Below are 17145 nucleotides of genomic sequence, written 5' to 3'. Positions count from 1 at the left end.
CCACACCAAACAGCCCCGTGATGTCATCGAGGGTTTGGCAGATCTCCCACAAATCACTGCCCTGCTCCGAAACACAAAGGGAGTGCCCCGGCCTGGCCCGGGTAGGGCAAACACCATCACACCATTACCTGAGAAACAGGGCTCACCATGCACAGCAGACAATCCAGCACTGAGAGAGTCACACTGTCGGAGGGTCAGTCCTGAGGGAGTGCTGCACTGTCGGAGGGTCGGTTCAGAGGGAGTGCTGCACTGTCGGAGGGTCGGTTCAGAGGGAGTGCTGCACTGGCTGAGGGTCAGTGCTGAGGGAGTGTCGCACTGTCAGAGGGTCAGTGCTGAGGGAGTGCTGCACTGTCAGAGGGTCAGTGCTGAGGGAGTGTCGCACTGTCAGAGGGTCAGTGCTGAGGGAGTGCTGCTCTGTCGGAGGGTCAGTGCTGAGGGAGTGCCGCACTGTCGGAGGGTCAGTACTGAGGGAGTGCTGCACTGTCGGAGGGTCAGTGCTGAGGGAGTGCCGCACTGTCGGTGGGTCAGTGCTGAGGGAGTGTCGCACTGTCGGAGAGTCAGTACTGAGGGAGTGCTGCACTCTCAGAAGGTTAGTGCTGAGGAAGTGCCGCACTGTCGGAGGGTCAGTACTGAGGGAGTGCTGCACTGTCGGAGGGTCAGTGCTGAGGGAGTGCCGCACTGTCTGTGGGTCAGTGCTGAGGGAGTGTCGCACTGTCGGAGGGTCAGGACTGAGGGAGTGCTGCACTGTCAGAGGGTCAGTGCTGAGGGAGTGCCGCACTGTCGGAGGGTCAGTGCTGAGGGAGTGCCGCACTGTCAGAGTGTCAGTGCTGAGGGAAGGCCACACTGTCAGAGGGTCAGTGCTGAGGGAGTGCCGCACTGTCGGAGGGTCAGTGCTGAGGGAGTGCCGCACTGTCGGAGGGTCGTGCTGAGGGAGTGCCGCACTGTCGGAAGTTCAGTGCTGAGGGAGTGACGCACTGTCAGAGGGTCAATGCTGAGGGAGTCCCGCACTGTCGGAGGGTCAATGCTGAGGGAGGGCTGCACTGTCGGAGGGTCAGTGCTGAGGGAGCGCTGCATTGTCGGAGGGTCAGTACGAAGGGAGTGCTACACTGTCAGAGGGTCAGTGCTGGGGGAGTGTCTCACTGTGGGAGGGTCAGTGCTGAGGGAGTACCGCACTGTCAGAGGGTCAGTGCTAAGGGAGAGCCGCACTGTCGGAGGGTCAGTGCAGAGGGAGTGCCGCACTGTCGGAGGGTCAGTTCTGAGGGAGTGCCGCTCTGTCAGAGGGTCAGTACTGAGGGAGTGCTGCACTGTCAGAGGGTTAGTGCTGAGGGAGTGTCGCACGGTCGGAGGGTCAGTGCAGAGGGAGTACCGCACTGTCAGAGCGTCAGTGCTGAGGGAAGGCCACACTGTCAGAGGGTCAGTGCTGAGGGAGTGCTGCACTGTCGGAGGGTCGGTGCTGAGGGAGTGCCGCACTGTCGGAGGGTCGGTGCTGAGGGAGTGCCGCACTGTCGGAGGGTCGGTGCTGAGGGAGTGCCGCACTGTTGGAGGCTGGGTGCTGAGGGAGTGCCGCACTGTCGGAGGATCAGTGCTGAGGGAGTGCTGCACTGTGGGAGGGTCAGTGCTGAGGGAGTGCCACGCTGTCGGAGGGTCAGTGCTGAGGGAGTGTCGCACTGTCGGAGGGTCAGTGCTGAGGGAGTGCTGCACTCTGGGAGGGTCAGTGCTGAGGGAGTGGACACTGTCGGAGGGTCAGTGCTGAGGGAGTGCCGCACTGTCAGAGGGTCAGTGCTGAGGGAGTGCCGCACTATCAGAGGGTCAGTGCTGAGGGAGTGCGGCATTGTCGGAGGGTCAGTGCTGAGGGAGTGTCGCACTGTCGGAGGGTCAGTGCTGAGGGAGTGCTGCACTCTGGGAGGGTCAGTGCTGAGGGAGTGCGGCACTGTCGGAGGGTCAGTGCTGAGGGAGTGCTGCACTCTGGGAGGGTCAGTGCTGAGGGAGTGCGGCACTGTCGGAGGGTCAGTGCTGAGGGAGTGGACACTGTCAGAGGGACAGTGCTGAGGGGGTGCTGCGCTGTCGGAGGGTAAGTGTTGAAGGAGTGCTGCACTGTCAGAGGGTCAGTGCTGAGGGAGTGCCGCACTGTCAGAGGGTCAGTGCTGAGGGAGTGCCGCACTGTCAGAGGGTCAGTGCTGAGGGAGTGCCGCACTGTCGGAGGGTCAGTACTGAGGGAGTGGCGCATTGTCGGAGGGTCAGTGCTGAGGGATGGCTGCACGGTCAGAGGGTCAGTGCTGAGGGAGTGCCGCACTGTCGGTGGGTCAGTGCAGAGGGAGTGTCGCACTGCCGGAGGGTCTGTGCTGAGGGAGAGCTACACTGTCGGAGGGTCAGTGCTGAGGGAGTGCCGCACTGTCGGAGGGTCAGTGCTGAGGGAGTGCTGCACTGCCAGACAGTCAGTGCTGAGGGAGTGCCGCACTGTCGGAGGGTCAGTGCTGAGGGAGTGCTGCACTGTCAGACAGTCAGTGCTGAGGGAGTGCCGCACTGTCGGAGGGTCAGTACTGAGGGAGTGCTGCACTGTCGGAGGGTCAGTGCTGAGGGAGTGCCGCACTGTCGGAGAGTCAGTACTGAGGGAGTGCTGCACTGTCAGAGGGTCAGTGCTGAGGAAGTGCCGCACTGTCGGAGGGTCAGTACTGAGGGAGTGCCGCACTGTCGGAGGGTCAGTGCTGAGGGAGTGCCGCACTGTCTGTGGGTCAGTGCTGAGGGAGTGTCGCACTGTCGGAGGGTCAGTACTGAGGGAGTGCTGCACTGTCAGATGGTCAGTGCTGAGGGAGTGCTACACTGTCGGAGAGTCAGTGCAGAGGGAGTACCGCACTGTCAGAGTGTCAGTGCTGAGGGAAGGCCACACTGTCAGAGGGTCAGTGCTGAGGGAGTGCCGCACTGTCGGAGGGTCAGTGCTGAGGGAGTGCCGCACTGTCGGAGGGTCGTGCTGAGGGAGTGCCGCACTGTCGGAAGTTCAGTGCTGAGGGAGTGACGCACTGTCAGAGGGTCAATGCTGAGGGAGTGCCGCACTGTCGGAGGGTCAGTGCTGAGGGAGCGCTGCATTGTCGGAGGGTCAGTACTGAGGGAGTGCTACACTGTCAGAGGGTCAGTGCTGGGGGAGTGTTTCACTGTGGGAGGGTCAGTGCTGAGGGAGTACCGCACTGTCAGAGGGTCAGTGCTAAGGGAGAGCCGCACTGTCGGAGGGTCAGTGCTGAGGGAGTGCCGCACTGTCAGAGGGTCAGTTTTGAGGGAGTGCCGCTCTGTCAGAGGGTCAGTGCTGAGGGAGGGCTGCACTGTCGGAGGGTCAGTGCTGAGGGATGGCTGCTCTGTCGGAGGGTCAGTGCAGAGGGAATGCTGCACTGTCGGAGGGTCAGTGCTGAGGGAGTGTCGCACTGTCGGAGGGTCAGTACTGAGGGAGGGCTGCACTGTCGGAGGGTCAGTGCTGAGGGATGGCTGCACTGTCAGAGGGTCAGTGCTGAGGGAGTGCTGCACAGTCGGAGGGTCAGTACTGAGGGAGGGCTGCACTGTAGGAGGGTCAGTGTTGAGGGAGTCCGGCACTGTCGGAGGGTCAGTACTGAGGGAGTGCTACACTGTCAGAGGGTCAGTGCTGAGGGAGTGCCGCACTGTCGGAGGGTCAGTACTGAGGGAGTGCTGCACTGTCAGAGGGTCAGTGCTGAGGGAGTGCTGCACTGTCAGAGGGTCAGTGCTGAGGAAGTGCCGCACTGTCGGAGGGTCAGTACTGAGGGAGTGCCGCACTGTCGGAGAGTCAGTGCTGAGGGAGTACCGCACTGTCAGAGTGTCAGTGCTGAGGGAAGGCCACACTATCAGAGGGTCAGTGCTGAGGGAGTGCCGCACTGTCGGAGGGTCAGTGCTGAGGGAGTGCCGCACTGTCGGAAGTTCAGTGCTGAGGGAGTGACGCACTGTCAGAGGGTCAATGCTGAGGGAGTGCCGCACTGTCGGAGGGTCAATGCTGAGGGAGTGCTGCACTGTCGGAGGGTCAGTGCTGAGGGAGCGCTGCATTGTCGGAGGGTCAGTACTGAGGGAGTGCTACACTGTCAGAGGGTCAGTGCTGGGGGAGTGTCTCACTGTGGGAGGGTCAGTGCTGAGGGAGTACCGCACTGTCAGAGGGTCAGTGCTAAGGGAGAGCCGCACTGTCGGAGGGTCAGTGCTGAGGGAGTGCCGCACTGTCGGAGGGTCAGTTCTGAGGGTGTGCCGCTCTGTCAGAGGGTCAGTACTGAGGGAGTGCCGCACTGTCGGTGGGTCAGTGCTGAGGGATGGCTGCACTGTCGGTGGGTCAGTGCTGAGGGAGTGTCGCACTGTCGGAGGGTCAGTGCTGAGGGAGTACCGCACTGTCAGAGCGTCAGTGCTGAGGGAGTGCTGCACTGTCGGAGGGTTGGTGCTGAGGGAGTGCCGCACTGTCGGAGGGTCGGTGCTGAGGGAGTGCCGCACTGTCGGAGGGTCGATGCTGAGGGAGTGCCGCACTGCTGGAGGGTCGGTGCTGAGGGAGTGCCGCACTGTCGGAGGATCAGTGCGGAGGGAGTGCTGCACTGTGGGAGGGTCAGTGCTGAGGGAGTGCCACACTGTCGGAGGGTCAGTGCTGAGGGAGTGCCACACTGTCGGAGGGTCAGTGCTGAGGGAGTGCTGCACTGTGGGAGGGTCAGTGCTGAGGGAGTGTCGCACTGTCGGAGGGTCAGTGCTGAGGGAGTGCTGCACTCTGGGAGGGTCAGTGCTGAGGGAGTGCGGCACTGTCGGAGGGTCAGTGCTGAGGGAGTGGGCACTGTCGGAGGGTCAGTGCTGAGGGAGTGCCGCACTGTCAGAGGGTCAGTGCTGAGGGAGTGCCGCACTATCAGAGGGACAGTGCTGAGGGAGTGCTTCACTGTCGGAGGGCCAGTGCTGAGGGGGTGCTGCGCTGTCGGAGGGTAAGTGTTGAGGGAGTGCTGCACTGTCAGAGGGTCATTGCTGAGGGAGTGACGCACCATTGGAGAGTCAGTGCTGAGGGATGCTGCACGGTCGGAGGGTCAGGACTGAGGGAGTGCCGCACTGTCGGAGGGTCAGTGCTGAGGGAGTGCCGCACTGTCGGAGGGTCAGTGCTGAGGGAGTGCCGCATTGTCGGAGGGTCAGTAAAGAGGGAGTGCCCTACTGTCGGAGGGACAGTGCTGAGGGAGAGCCGCACTGTCGGAGGGTCAGTGCTGAGGGAGTGCCGCACTGTCGGTGGGTCAGTGCTGAGGGAGTGTCGTACTGTCGGAGGGTCAGTACTGAGGGAGTGCTACACTGTCGGAGGGTCAGTGCTGAGGGAGTACCGCACTGTCAGAGCGTCAGTGCTGAGGGAAGGCCACACTGTCGGAGGGTCGGTGCTGAGGGAGTGCCGCACTGTCGGAGGTTCAGTGCTGAGGGAGTGCCGCACTGTGGGTGGGAGGGTCATTGCTGAGGGAGTGCCGCACCATCGGCGAGTCAGTGCTGAGGGATGCTGCACGGTCGTAGGGTCAGTGCTGAGGGAGTGCCGCACTGTCGGTGGGTCAGTGCTGAGGGAGTGCCGCCTTTCGGAGGGTCAGTGCTGAGGTAGTGCCGCACTGTCAGAGGGTCAGTACTGAGGGAGTGCCGCACTGTTGGAGGGTCAGTGCTGAGGGAGTGTCGCACTGTCAGAGGGTCAGTGCTGAGGGAGTGCCGCACTGTTGGAGGGTCAGTGCTGAGGGAGTGTGGCACTGTCGGAGGGTCAGTGCTGAGGGAGTGCCGCACTGTCGGAGGGTCGGTGCTGAGGGATGGCTGCACTGTCGGTGGGTCAGTGCTGAGGGAGTGTCGCACTGTCGGAGGGTCAGTGCTGAGGGAGTGCCGCACTGTTGGAGGGTCAGTGCTGAGGGAGTGTCGCACTGTCAGAGGGTCATTGCTGAGGGAGTGCCGCACTGTTGGAGGGTCAGTGCTGAGGGAGTGTGGCACTGTCGGAGGGTCAGTGCTGAGGGAGTGCCGCACTGTCAGAGGGTCAGTGCTGAGGGAGTGCCGCACTGTCAGAGGGTCAGTGCTGAGAGAGTGCCGCACTGTCAGAGGGTCAGTGCTGAGGGGGTGCCGCACTGTCGGAGGGTCAGTACTGAGGGAGTGGCGCATTGTCGGAGGTTCAGTGCTGAGGGATGGCTGCACGGTCAGAGGGTCAGTACTGAGGGAGTGCCGCACTGTCGGTGGGTCAGTGCTGAGGGAGTGTCGCACTTTCGGAGGGTCTGTGCTGAGGGAGTGCTACACTGTCGGAGGGTCAGTGCTGAGGGAGTGCCGCACTGTCGGAGGGTCAGGACTGAGGGAGTGCTGCACTGTCGGAGGGGCAGTGCTGAGGGAGTGCCGCACTGTCGGTGGGTCAGTGCTGAGGGAGTGTCGCACTGTCGGAGAGTCAGTACTGAGGGAGTGCTGCGCTGTCAGAGGGTCAGTGCTGAGGAAGTGCCGCACTGTCGGAGGGTCAGTACTGAGGGAGTGCTGCACTGTCGGAGGGTCAGTGCTGAGGGAGTGCCGCACTGTCTATGGGTCAGTGCTGAGGGAGTGTCGCACTGTCGGAGGGTCAGTACTGAGGGAGTGCTGCACTGTCAGAGGGTCAGTGCTGAGGGAGTGCCGCACTGTCGGAGGGTCAGTGCTGAGGGAGTGCCGCACTGTCGGAGGGTCGTGCTGAGGGAGTGCCGCACTGTCGGAAGTTCAGTGCTGAGGGAGTGACGCACTGTCAGAGGGTCAATGCTGAGGGAGTGCCGCACTGTCGGAGGGTCAATGCTGAGGGAGGGCTGCACTGTCGGAGGGTCAGTGCTGAGGGAGCGCTGCATTGTCGGAGGGTCAGTACTGAGGGAGTGCTACACTGTCAGAGGGTCAGTGCTGGGGGAGTGTCTCACTGTGGGAGGGTCAGTGCTGAGGGAGTACCGCACTGTCAGAGGGTCAGTGCTAAGGGAGAGCCGCACTGTCGGAGGGTCAGTGCTGAGGGAGTGCCGCACTGTCAGAGGGTCAGTTCTGCGGGAGTGCCGCTCTGTCAGAGGGTCAGGACTGAGGGAGTGCCGCACTGTCGGTGGGTCAGTGCTGAGGGATGGCTGCACTGTCGGTGGGTCAGTGCTGAGGGAGTGTCGCACTGTCGGTGGGTCAGTGCTGAGGGTGTGCGGCACTGTCGGAGGGTCAGTACTGAGGGAGTGGACACTGTCGGAGGGTCAGTGCTGAGGGAGTGCCGCACTGTCAGAGGGTCAGTGCTGAGGGAGTGCCGCACTATCAGAGGGACAGTGCTGAGGGAGTGCTTCACTGTCGGAGGGCCAGTGCTGAGGGGGTGCTGCGCTGTCGGAGGGTCAGTGCTGAGGGAGTGCCGCACTGTCAGAGGGTCAGTGCTGAGGGAGTGCAGCACTGTCGGAGGGTCAGTACTGAGGGAGTGGCGCACTGTCAGAGGGTCAGTGCTGAGGGAGTGCCGCACTGTCAGAGGGTCAGTGCTGAGGGAGTGCCGCACTGTCGGAGGGTCAGTGCTGAGGGAGTGGCGCATTGTCGGAGGGTCAGTGCTGAGGGATGGCTGCACGGTCAGAGGGTCAGTACTGAGGGAGTGCTACACTGTCAGAGGGTCAGTACTGAGGGAGGGCTGCACTGTAGCAGGGTCAGTGTTGAGGGAGTCCGGCACTGTCGGAGGGTCAGTACTGAGGGAGTGCTACACTGTCAGAGGGTCAGTGCTGAGGGTGTGCCACGCTGTGGGAGGGTCAGTGCTGAGGGAGTGCGGCACTGTCGGAGGGTCAGTGCTAAGGGAGTGGACACTGTTGGAGGGTCAGTGCTGAGGGAGTGCTGCACTGTCAGAGGGTCAGTGCTGAGGGAGTGCCGCACTATCAGAGGGACAGTGCTGAGGGAGTGCTTCACTGTCGGAGGGCCAGTGCTGAGGGAGTGCTGCGCTGTCGGAGGGTAAGTGTTGAAGGAGTGCTGCACTGTCAGAGGGTCAGTGCTGAGGGAGTGCCGCACTGTCAGAGGGTCAGTGCTGAGGGAGTGCCGCACTGTCAGAGGGTCAGTGCTGAGGGAGTGCCGCACTGTCGGAGGGTCAGTACTGAGGGAGTGGCGCATTGTCGGAGGGTCAGTGCTGAGGGATGGCTGCACGGTCAGAGGGTCAGTACTGAGGGAGTGCTGCACTGTCGGAGGGTCAGTGCTGAGGGAGTGCCGCAAAGTCGGTGGGTCAGTGCTGAGGGAGTGTCGCACTGTCGGAGGGTCAGTGCTGAGGAAGTGCCGCACTGCCTGTGGGTCAGTGCTGAGGGAGTGCTGCACTGTCAGATGGTCAGTGCTGAGGGAGTACCGCACTGTCAGGGTGTCAGCGCTGAGGGAAGGCCACACTGTCAGAGGGTCAGTGCTGAGGGAGTGCCGCACTGTCGGAGGGTCAGTGCTGAGGGAGTGCCGCACTGTCGGAAGTTCAGTGCTGAGGGAGTGACGCACTGTCAGAGGGTCAATGCTGAGGGAGTGCCGCACTGTCGGAGGGTCAATGCTGAGGGAGTGCCGCACTGTCGGAGGGTCAGTGCTGAGGGAGCGCTGCATTGTCGGAGGGTCAGTACTGAGGGAGTGCTACACTGTCAGAGGGTCAGTGCTGAGGGAGTGTCTCACTGTCAGAGGGTCAGTGCTAAGGGAGAGCCGCACTGTCGGAGGGTCAGTGCTGAGGGAGTGCCGCACTGTCAGAGGGTCAGTGCTGAGGGAGTGCCGCACTGTCGGAGGGTCAGTGCTGAGGGATGGCTGCACTGTCGTAGGGTCAGTGCAGAGGGAGTGCTGCAATGTCGGAGGGTCAGTACTGAGGGAGTGCCGCACTGTAGGAGGGTCAGTGTTGAGGGAGTCCGGCACTGTCGGAGGGTCAGTACTGAGGGAGTGCTACACTGTCGGAGGGCCAGTGCTGAGGGATGGCTGCACTGTCAGAGGGTCAGTGCTGAGGGAGTGCTGCACAGTCGGAGGGTCAGTGCTAAGGGAGAGCCGCACTGTCGGAGGGTCAGTGCTGAGGGAGTGCCGCACTGTCGGAGGGTCAGTTCTGAGGGAGTGCCGCTCTGTCAGAGGGTCAGTACTGAGGGAGTGCCGCACTGTCGGTGGGTCCGTGCTGAGGGATGGCTGCACTGTCGGTGGGTCAGTGCTGAGGGAGTGTCGCACTGTCGGAGGGTCAGTGCTGAGGGAGTACCGCACTGTCAGAGCGTCAGTGCTGAGGGAAGGCCACACTGTCAGAGGGTCAGTGCTGAGGGAGTGCTGCACTGTCGGAGGGTCAGTGCTGAGGGAGTGCCGCACTGTCGGAGGGTCAGTGCTGAGGGAGTGTCGCACTGTCGGAGGGTCAGTACTGAGGGAGTGCTGCACTGTCAGAGGGTCAGTGCTGAGGGAGTGCTACACTGTCGGAGAGTCAGTGCTGAGGGAGTACCGCACTGTCAGAGTGTCAGTGCTGAGGGAAGGCCACACTTCAGAGGGTCAGTGCTGAGGGAGTGCCGCACTGTCGGAGGGTCAGTGCTGAGGGAGTGCCGCACTGTCGGAGGGTCGTGCTGAGGGAGCGCCGCGCTGTCAGAGGGTCAATGCTGAGGGAGGGCTGCACTGTCGGAGGATCAGTGCTGAGGGAGCGCTGCTTTGTCGGAGGGTCAGTACTGAGGGAGTGCTACACTGTCAGAGGGTCAGTGCTGGGGGAGTGTCTCACTGTGGGAGGGTCAGTGCTGAGGGAGTACCGCACTGTCAGAGGGTCAGTGCTAAGGGAGAGCCGCACTGTCGGAGGGTCAGTGCAGAGGGAGTGCCGCACTGTCGGAGGGTCAGTTCTGAGGGAGTGCCGCTCTGTCAGAGGGTCAGTACTGAGGGAGTGCCGCACTGTCGGTGGGTCCGTGCTGAGGGATGGCTGCACTGTCGGTGGGTCAGTGCTGAGGGAGTGTCGCACTGTCGGAGGGTCAGTGCTGAGGGAGTACCGCACTGTCAGAGCGTCAGTGCTGAGGGAAGGCCACACTGTCAGAGGGTCAGTGCTGAGGGAGTGCTGCACTGTCGGAGGGTCGGTGCTGAGGGAGTGCCGCACTGTCGGAGGGTCGGTGCTGAGGGAGTGCCGCACTGTCGGAGGATCAGTGCGGAGGGAGTGCTGCACTGTCGGAGGGTCAGTGCTGAGGGAGTGCCACGCTGTCGGAGGGTCAGTGCTGAGGAAGTGCCATACTGTCGGAGGGTCAGTGCTGAGGGAGTGCTGCACTGTGGGAGGGTCAGTGCTGAGGGAGTGCGGCATTTTCGGAGGGTCAGTGCTGAGGGAGTGTCGCACTGTCGGAGGGTCAGTGCTGAGGGAGTGCTGCATTCTGGGAGGGTCAGTGCTGAGGGAGTGGACACTGTCGGAGGGTCAGTGCTGAGGGAGTGCCGCACTGTCAGAGGGTCAGTGCTGAGGGAGTGCCGCACTGTCAGAGAGCCAGTGCTGAGGGAGTGTCGCACTGTCGGAGGGTCTGTGCTGAGGGAGTGCTACACTGTCGGAGGGTCAGTGCTGAGGGAGTGCCGCACTGTCGGAGGGTCAGTGCTGAGGGAGTGCTGCACTGTCAGACAGTCAGTGCTGAGGGAGTGCCGCACTGTCGGAGGGTCAGTGCTGAGGGAGTGTCGCGCTGTCGGAGGGTCTGTGCTGAGGGAGTGCTACACTGTCGGAGGGTCAGTGCTGAGGAAGTGCCGCACTGTCGGAGGGTCAGTACTGAGGGAGTGCTGCACTGTCGGAGTGTCAGTGCTGAGGGAGTGCCGCACTGTCTGTGGGTCAGTGCTGAGGGAGTGTCGCACTGTCGGAGGGTCAGTACTGAGGGAGTGCTGCACTGTCAGATGGTCAGTGCTGAGGGAGTGCGACACTATCGGAGAGTCAGTGCTGAGGGAGTACCGCACTGTCAGAGTGTCAGTGCTGAGGGAAGGCCACACTGTCAGAGGGTCAGTGCTGAGGGAGTGCCGCACTGTCGGAGGGTCAGTGCTGAGGGAGTGCCGCACTGTCGGAGGGTCGTGCTGAGGGAGGGCTGCACTGTCGGAGGGTCAGTGCTGAGGGAGCGCTGCATTGTCGGAGGGTCAGTACTGAGGGAGTGCTACACTGTCAGAGGGTCAGTGCTGGGGGAGTGTCTCACTGTGGGAGGGTCAGTGCTGAGGGAGTACCGCACTAAGGGAGAGCCGCACTGTCGGAGGGTCAGTGCTGAGGGAGTGCCGCACTGTCAGAGGGTCAGTTCTGAGGGAGGGCTGCACTGTCGGAGGGTCAGTGCTGAGGGATGGCTGCACTGTCGGAGGGTCAGTGCAGAGGGAGTGCTGCACTGTCGGAGCGTCAGTGCTGAGGGAGGGCTGCACTGTCGGAGGGTCAGTGCTGAGGGAGTGCCGCACTGTGGGAGGGTCAGTGCTGAGGGAGTGCTGCACTGTCGGAGGGTCAGTACTGAGGGAGGGCTGCACTGTCGGAGGGTCAGTGCTGAGGGAGTCCGGCACTGTCGGAGGGTCAGTGCTGAGGGTGTGCCACGCTGTGGGAGGGTCAGTGCTGAGGGAGTGCCGCACTGTCGGAGGGTCAGTGCTGAGGGAGTGCCGCGCCGTCGGAGGGTAAGTGCAGAGGGAGTGCTGCACTGTCGGAGGGTCAGTGCTGAGGGAGTGCCGCACTGTCGGAGGGTCAGTGCTGAGGGAGTGCCGAACTGTCGGAGGATCAGTGCGGAGGGAGTGCCGCACTGTCGGAGGGTCAGTGCTGAGGGAGTGCCGCCTGTCGGAGGGTCATTGCTGAGGGAGTGTCGCACTGTCGGAGGATCTGTGCTGAGGGAGTGCTACACTGTCAGAGGGTCAGTGCTGAGGGAATGCTACACTGTCGGAGAGTCAGTGCTGAGGGAGTGCCGCACTGTCGGAAGTTCAGTGCTGAGGGAGTGCCGCTTTGAGGGAGTGTCAGTGCTGAGGGAGCTCCGCACTGTGGGAGGGTCAGTGCTGAGGGAGTACCGCACTGTGCGAGTGTCATTGCTGAGGGAGTGCTGCACTGTCGGTGGGTCAGTGCTGAGGGAGTGTCGCACTGTCAGAGCGTCAGTGCTGAGGGAAGGCCACACTGTCAGAGGGTCAGTGCTGAGGGAGTGCTGCACTGTCGGAGGGTCGGTGCTGAGGGAGTGCCGCACTGTCAGAGCGTCAGTGCTGAGGGAAGGCCACACTGTCAGAGGGTCAGTGCTGAGGGAGTGCTGCACTGTCGGAGGTTCGGTGCTGAGGGAGTGCCGCACTGTCGGAGGGTCGGTGCTGAGGGAGTGCCGCACTGTCGGAGGGTCGGTGCTGAGGGAGTGCCGCACTGTTGGAGGGTCGGTGCTGATGGAGTGCCGCACTGTCGGAGGATCAGTGCGGAGGGAGTGCTGCACTGTCGGAGGGTCAGTGCTGAGGGAGTGCCACGCTGTCGGAGGGTCAGTGCTGAGGGAGTGCCACACTGTCGGAGGGTCAGTGCTGAGGGAGTGCTGCACTGTGGGAGGGTCAGTGCTGAGGGAGTGCGGCATTGTCGGAGGGTCAGTGCTGAGGGAGTGTCGCACTGTCGGAGGGTCAGTGCTGAGGGAGTGCTGCATTCTGGGAGGGTCAGTGCTGAGGGAGTGCGGCACTGTCGGAGGGTCATAGCTGAGGGAGTGGACACTGTCGGAGGGTCAGTGCTGAGGGAGTGCCGCACTGTCAGAGGGTCAGTGCTGAGGGAGTGCCGCACTATCAGAGGGACAGTGCTGAGGGAGTGCTTCACTGTCGGAGGGCCAGTACTGAGGGGGTGCTGCGCTGTCGGAGGGTAAGTGTTGAAGGAGTGCTGCACTGTCAGAGGGTCAGTGCTGAGGGAGTGCCGCACTGTCAGAGGGTCAGTGCTGAGGGAGTGCCGCACTGTCGGAGGGTCAGTACTGAGGGAGTGGCGCATTGTCGGAGGGTCAGTGCTGAGGGATGGCTGCACGGTCAGGGGGTCAGTACTGAGGGAGTGCCGCACTGTCGGTGGGTCAGTGCTGAGGGAGTGTCGCACTGTCGGAGGGTCTGTGCTGAGGGAGTGCTACACTGTCGGAGGGTCAGTGCTGAGGGAGTGCCGCACTGTCGGAGGGTCAGTGCTGAGGGAGTGCTGCACTGTCAGACAGTCAGTGCTGAGGGAGTGCCGCACTGTCGGAGGGTCAGTGCTGAGGGAGTGCTGCACTGTCAGACAGTCAGTGCTGAGGGAGTGCCGCACTGTCGGTGGGTCAGTGCTGAGGGAGTGTCGCACTGTCGGAGAGTCAGTACTGAGGGAGTGCTGCACTGTCAGAGGGTCAGTGCTGAGGAAGTGCCGCACTGTCGGAGGGTCAGTACTGAGGGAGTGCTGCACTGTCGGAGGGTCAGTGCTGAGGGAGTGCCGCACTGTCGGAGGGTCGTGCTGAGGGAGTGCCGCACTGTCGGAAGTTCAGTGCTGAGGGAGTGACGCACTGTCAGAGGGTCAATGCTGAGGGAGTGCCGCACTGTCGGAGGGTCAATGCTGAGGGAGGGCTGCACTGTCGGAGGGTCAGTGCTGAGGGAGCGCTGCATTGTCGGAGGGTCAGTACTGAGGGAGTGCTACACTGTCAGAGGGTCAGTGCTGGGGGAGTGTCTCACTGTGGGAGGGTCAGTGCTGAGGGAGTACCGCACTAAGGGAGAGCCGCACTGTCGGAGGGTCAGTGCTGAGGGAGTGCCACACTGTCAGAGGGTCAGTTCTGAGGGAGGGCTGCACTGTCGGAGGGTCAGTGCTGAGGGATGGCTGCACTGTCGGAGGGTCAGTGCAGAGGGAGTGCTGCACTGTCGGAGGGTCAGTACTGAGGGAGGGCTGCACTGTCGGAGGGTCAGTGCTGAGGGATGGCTGCACTGTCAGAGGGTCAGTGCTGAGGGAGTGCTGCACTGTCGGAGGGTCAGTACTGAGGGAGTGCTACACTGTCAGAGGGTCAGTACTGAGGGAGGGCTGCACTGTAGGAGGGTCAGTGTTGAGGGAGTCCGGCACTGTCGGAGGGTCAGTACTGAGGGAGTGCTACACTGTCAGAGGGTCAGTACTGAGGGAGTGCTACACTGTCAGAGGGTCAGTGCTGAGGGAATGCCGCGCCGTCGGAGGGTAAGTGCAGAGGGATGGCTGCACTGTCGGAGGGTCAGTGCTGAGCGAGTGGCGCACTGTCGGAGGGTCAGTGCTGAGGGAGTGCCGCACTGTCGGAGGGTCAGTGCTAAGGGAGTGCTGCACTGTCGGAGGGTCAGTGCTGAGGGAGTGCCGCACTGTCGGAGGGTCAGTGCTGAGGGAGTGCCGCACTGTCGGAGGGTCAGTGCAGAGGGAGTGCTGCACTGTCGGAGGGTCAGTGCTGAGGGAGTGCCGAACTGTCGGAGGATCAGTGCGGAGGGAGTGCCGCACCATCGGAGAGTCAGTGCTGAGGGATGGCTGCACGGTCGGAGGGTCAGTGCTGAGGGAGTGCCGCACTGTCGGAGGGTCATTGCTGAGGGAGTGCCGCACCATCGGAGAGTCAGTGCTGAGGGATGGCTGCACGGTCGGAGGGTCAGTACTGAGGGAGTGCTGCACTGTCGGAGGGTCAGTGCTGAGGGAGTGTCGCACTGTCGGAGGATCTGTGCTGAGGGAGTGCCGCTTTGTGGGAGTGTCAGTGCTGAGGGAGTGCCGCACTGTGGGAGGGTCAGTGCTGAGGGAGCTCCGCACTGTGGGAGGGTCAGTGCTGAGGGAGTACCGCACTGTGCGAGTGTCAATGCTGAGGGAGTGCCGCACTGTGGGTGGATCAGGGCTGAGGGAGTGCTGCACTGTCAGAGGGTCAGTGCTGAGGGAGTGCCACACTGTGGGAGGGTCAGTGCTGAGGGAGTGCTGCACTCTGGGAGGGTCAGTGCTGAGGGAGTGCGGCACTGTCGGAGGGTCAGTGCTGAGGGAGTGGACACTGTCGGAGGGTTAGTGCTGAGGGAGTGCCGCACTGTCAGAGGGTCAGTGCTGAGGGAGTGCCGCACTGTCAGAGGGTCAGTGCTGAGGGAGTGCCGCACTGTCGGAGGGTCAGTACTGAGGGAGTGGCTCATTGTCGGAGGGTCAGTGCTGAGGGATGGCTGCACGGTCAGAGGGTCAGTACTGAGGGAGTGCCGCACTGTCGGTGGGTCAGTGCTGAGGGAGTGCTACACTGTCGGAGGGTCAGTGCTGAGGGAGTGCCGGACTGTCGGAGGGTCAGTACTGAGGGAGTGGCGCATTGTCGGAGGGTCAGTGCTGAGGGATGGCTGCACGGTCAGAGGGTCAGTACTGAGGGAGTGCCGCACTGTCGGTGGGTCAGTGCTGAGGGAGTGTCGCACTGTCAGAGGGTCTGTGCTGAGGGAGTGCTACACTGTCGGAGGGTCAGTGCTGAGGGAGTGCCGCACTGTCGGAGGGTCAGTGCTGAGGGAGTGCTGCACTGTCAGACAGTCAGTGCTGAGGGAGTGACGCACTGTCGGAGGGTCAGTGCTGAGGGAGTGCCGCGCCGTCGGAGGGTCAGTGCTAAGGGAGTGCTGCACTGTCGGAGGGTCAGTGCTGAGGGAGTGCCGAACTGTCGGAGGATCAGTGCGGAGGGAGTGCCGCACTGTCGGAGGGTCAGTGCTGAGGGAGGGCTGCACGGTCGGAGGGTCAGTGCTGAGGGAGTGCCGCACTGTCGGAGGGTCAGTGCTGAGGGAGTGTCGCACTGTCGGAGGGTTAGTGCTGAGGGAGTGCCGCACTGTCGGAGGGTCAGTGCTGAGGGAGTGCCGCACTGTCAGAGGGTCAGTTCTGAGGGAGGGCTGCACTGTCGGAGGGTCAGTGCAGAGGGAGTGCTGCACTGTCAGAGGGTCAGTGCTGAGGGATGGCTGCACTGTCAGAGGGTCAGTGCTGAGGGAGTGCTGCACTGTCGGAGGGTCAGTGCTGAGGGAGTGCCGCACTGTCAGAGGGTCAGTTCTGAGGGAGGGCTGCACTGTCGGAGGGTCAGTGCAGAGGGAGTGCTGCACTGTCAGAGGGTCAGTGCTGAGGGATGGCTGCACTGTCAGAGGGTCAGTGCTGAGGGAGTGCCGCACTGTCGGAGGGTCAGTGCTGAGGGAGTGCCGCACTGTCAGAGGGTCAGTTCTGAGGGAGGGCTGCACTGTCGGAGGGTCAGTGCAGAGGGAGTGCTGCACTGTCAGAGGGTCAGTGCTGAGGGATGGCTGCACTGTCAGAGGGTCAGTGCTGAGGGAGTGCTACACTGTCAGAGGGTCAGTGCTGAGGGTGTGCCACGCTGTGGGAGGGTCAGTGCTGAGGGAGTGCCGCGCCGTCGGAGGGTCAGTGCTAAGGGAGTGCTGCACTGTCGGAGGGTCAGTGCTGAGGGAGTGCCGAACTGTCGGAGGATCAGTGCGGAGGGAGTGCCGCACTGTCGGAGGGTCAGTGCTGAGGGAGTGCCGCCTGTTGGAGGGTCATTGCTGAGGGAGTGCCGCACCATCGGAGAGTCAGTGCTGAGGGATGGCTGCACGGTCGGAGGGTCAGTACTGAGGGAGTGCCGCACTGTCGGAGGGTCAGTGCTGAGGGAGTGTCGCACTGTAGGAGGATCTGTGCTGAGGGAGTGCTACACTGTCAGAGGGTCATTGCTGAGGGAGTGCTGCACTGTCGGAGGGTCAGTACTGAGGGAGTGCTACACTGTCAGAGGGTCAGTGCTGAGGGAATGCTACACTGTCAGAGGGTCAGTACTGAGGGAGTGCTACACTGTCAGAGGGTCAGTGCTGAGGGAGTGCCGCACTGTCGGAAGTTCAGTGCTGAGGGAGTGCCGCTTTGTGGGAGTGTCAGTGCTGAGGGAGTGCCGCACTGTGGGAGGGTCAGTGCTGAGGGAGCTCCGCACTGTGCGAGAGTCAAGGCTGAGGGAGTGCCGCACTGTGGGCGGATCAGGGCTGAGGGAGTGCTGCACTGTCAGAGGGTCAGTGCTGAGGGAGTGCCACACTGTGGGAGGGTCAGTGCTGAGGGAGTGCTGCACTCTGGGAGGGTCAGTGCTGAGGGAGTGCGGCACTGTCGGAAGGTCAGTGCTGAGGGAGTGGACACTGTCGGAGGGTCAGTGCTGAGGGAGTGCCGCACTGTCAGAGGGTCAGTGCTGAGGGAGTGCCGCACTATCAGAGGGACAGTGCTGAGGGAGTGCTTCACTGTCGGAGGGCCAGTGCTGAGGGGGTGCTGCGCTGTCGGAGGGTAAGTGTTGAAGGAGTGCTGCACTGTCAGAGGGTCAGTGCTGAGGGAGTGCCGCACTGTCAGAGGGTCAGTGC

The 17145-nt window shown here is 62.8% G+C and overlaps 1 protein-coding gene across 2 annotated transcripts in view; it reads left to right on the top strand.

Moving 5' to 3' along the window:
• ca10a (carbonic anhydrase 10 (inactive)a) overlaps positions 1-17145 on the top strand; it is a 723416-nt gene that overhangs the window by 344025 nt on the left and 362246 nt on the right. The window lies entirely within an intron of this gene.

This window comes from Chiloscyllium plagiosum, unplaced genomic scaffold, assembly GCF_037043375.1.
Source record: "Chiloscyllium plagiosum isolate Xiang-an unplaced genomic scaffold, Cpla_swu_hap1 HiC_scaffold_25, whole genome shotgun sequence".
NCBI lineage: Eukaryota > Metazoa > Chordata > Chondrichthyes > Orectolobiformes > Hemiscylliidae > Chiloscyllium > Chiloscyllium plagiosum.
This window is presented reverse-complemented; position numbering and strand designations above follow the sequence as displayed.